This window comes from Puntigrus tetrazona, chromosome 6 (assembly GCF_018831695.1).
Source record: "Puntigrus tetrazona isolate hp1 chromosome 6, ASM1883169v1, whole genome shotgun sequence".
NCBI lineage: Eukaryota > Metazoa > Chordata > Actinopteri > Cypriniformes > Cyprinidae > Puntigrus > Puntigrus tetrazona.
The window spans coordinates 17,231,451-17,235,034 of NC_056704.1; positions in this window are offsets into that span (position 1 = coordinate 17,231,451).

Consider the following 3,584-nt stretch of genomic DNA (forward strand, 5'->3'; position numbering starts at 1 on the left):
ATAATTTGCACTTTATAGTATAATAATGAAGTAAAAGCTGTTTCTTATTTAATTTGTGAATTATATTAATTATGCTTTCTTCCTCTCACCTGGGTTGACCTGTGTCTTCACAACTCCAACCAGGAGAAGGACAATGAGACATTGTCTCGTTCGGAACATTATTATTTCACGAATGATTAATTCCTGTAAATAAAAACATCAAAGTAGTTTAACAAGTGATCTGTAAAATTACATATTTTCTTCTCGTACAGAATTAAATCACATTCAATATCAAAACAACACAAATTGAGAACTAGGAATATTTAGTCAATATTGGACAAATATGAATTTAAATCATTTTAATGTTTATTATGATTATTAAAAGTGACGATAACAAAGATTGTAATTTAATGATATCATGCACACAATGATATTGCGCGACACTAAACTTTATTTGCATTACAACGGACACATTCATAATGCTTCAAAGAAAAAAGAGGGTGAAAAAAGCTTGAACCCAAAAGACGAGGAACAAAGTGGCTCTTGTAGGTGCATTTGCCCTCAGGTCAGTAAGTTTTCTCTGTATACAATGTCCACTATGTGACTGGTGTTTATTTATATTGCATATGGCTCCAGTCAACTGCCTGTGGGAGAGCAGTACTGTATGTACAGTTACCAAGAGAATCCCACTCTAATAAAGTCATGAACAACACGCGATCAGCTTTTTGTTTCCGGTACAAGCAGCTATACGTTTTACGAAAAACAGAATTTAAAAGTACAACTGATTTAAAAGTTTACATTTACCTACGAACATTAACAGAAACATATTATGCAAATCTTGGATAAAATTGGATAGAATTATTGGTATTATAGAAACAGAATTTCAAGCATAGACTCAGCATAGAATCGTTCATGACTGATTTGTTGGGCATACGCAACAAACCCTCAATCGCGTCTAAAGAGCCAACTGAAACATCCTACAAAACACAAGCGACGCTTACCTCTCGCTTCAGTCATAAACTCAAAGATTGCTGCCTTTAAAGTATTAACCTCTGAGCAAAACACTATCCTCCTCGTCTTCACGGTCCATCCTGAGGGAAAATGAGAGGCTGGGGCAAGTGACCCTCTTACAGAAGCAGAAATAAACAGAGAAAAAAAAAAAAAAAAAAAGATACAGTCAGCGCCGTTCTGGGGAAAGTCCAAATAGCCCAGATTTCAACCTGAGAAACAGAAGGTTTTAATTATACAGTGCAGGATCCTTTCACTCAATAGTTCACTGTTTTTCACAGTAAAACTAAAATATATCTACACACATAATAATACGTAATGTGTGTGTGTGTATTGTATGCAATATATACTGACAATTAAATATTAGCTCTATAAATTAGACCTACAAAATAATTATTCCCAAACAAAAACCTGTTTCACGTGCATCGAAAATGAATAATCTGTCCTACATCCAAGGCAATTAGCATGTGCACAGGTATTATTTAACCATAGTTTAATCATGGTATTAGTGGTTAATACAAACGCTAATCAATACGCCAAAAGAACACCCTTACTACTTTTACTAAAATAAACCATGGGTTTTTTCATAAGGGCTGTTTGACAGTTTAACCCCCGAGCCTATTTCAACTGAGTTATAATGAAAGCTAATTGCATTACTGTATTACTGTAAAAGTCTTACTGTATAATGATAGAGAGAGAGAGATGGACTGAACGGATGAGATTACCTGCATCTGATACGGCATTCATTCTTCAGCTGAGCTCAGTGTCATATTCACAATAAATCATTAGTTGATAATGAAATCTTTGTAGTGCCATTCTTTACCGTTTCCTCTGATAAAGGCGATTTCCAATGACAGTGCTGCTTAGTGCATTTGCCTCCCTATTTGTAACTCTGTTTTAGTCTCTTTCAATATAAAGGTCTTTACTGCTGGCTTGCTCATAAAAACCACAACAAAAACATCAACAACAACGAAAAAACAAGCATTCATTCATGGCTTGAAATGGTGGAAAATTTTAACTATTACGAACACACGTTTTTAACTACTATTAAATAGTTTTATTACATATAAAATTCTTATATTATAAACAACAACAGTAAATGAGGAGGTAACATTTCTTGGCAAAAGTCAGTGCTCTGATATAAAGTTATGCAAAATTTTACTTTAAACTTGGGCCTCTTCAAAAGATACCTTGCTCTGGAACAAATAATAGATTAATGAGACTAAAGAATGTCCCATTAGATGTAGGCTACCCGGAATAAAATTATACAGACATCAGAGCCAGCAGCAAACTGCAGAAGAACTGGCCGAGGTAAGCCCTGGAGCTCACATCTCCAAAAACATTGAAACAATTCTTCAAGTAGACATCTTTATTAACAAACCACACATTTTAAGCCTAAGCAACTACAACCCCGAATTCCAGAAATGTTGAGATGTTTTTCAAATTCGAATGAAATGAAAACTTAAAGAATTTTAAACCTCATGAGGTTTTTATTATTCACAATACCCCATAGATAACATTACAAACGTTTAAACTGAGAAATGTAATTTTTCACAAAATGACCTAACTTCAAATTTGATGCCTGCTACAGGTCTCAAAATACTTGGGACGGGGACGTGTTTACCATGGTGTAGCATCTCCTCTTCTTTTTAAAACAGTTTGAAGACGTCTGGGATTTAGGAGTTTTGGTGTTGGAATTTGGTCCCATTCTTGCCTTGTATACAAAAAAACTTGATGATATAACAGAAACTATTCACTCTCTTTTTTCTAGTACTTTAGATACAGTTGCTCCTTTATGCTTAAGAAAGATGAAAGAAAATAATCTGACTCCGTGGTATAATGAAAACACACGCACCCTAAAGAGAGCAGCCCGGAAAATGGAGCACAGGTAAAAACAAACAAGTATGTCGTATTGCCTGGCGGGAGAGTGTCCTATCATACAGAAAAGCATTAAAAATTGCTAGATCTGATTATTTTTCATCTCTTTTAGAAGAAAACAATCACAACCCTGGTATTTATTCAATACAGTGACTAAAATAATGAAAAATAAAGTGTCAAAAGGTGTTATCAAAAGTACAGCATTAATGATTTCATGAACTACTTTTCTTCCAAGATTGATACCATCAGAGATAAAATTGTAACTATGCAGCCGTCAACTATAGATCCCCTGAGGAAAAATTACACTCTTTCTCTATTATAGAAGAGGAAGAATTGTAACTTGTTAAATCATCTAAACCAGCAACATGTACGTTAGACCCTATTCCATCTAAAGTATTAAAAGATTTTCTCCCAGAAGTCAAAGATCCCATTTTGACCATTATTAATTCATCATTGTCATAAGGATGTTCCCAAAACCTTCAAACTGGCTGTAGTTCAAACATCCCAAAGACCAATCTGTAATCTTTTCTGTCAAAGATGCTAGAAAAGGGTAGTATCTTCATAGCTGTATTCATTTTTAGAGAAAATGGTGNTCCCAAAACCTTCAAACTGGCTGTAGTTCAAACATCCCAAAGACCAATCTGTAATCTTTTCTGCCAAAGATGCTAGAAAAGGGTAGTATCTTCATAGCTGTATTCATTTTTAGAGAAAATGGTATC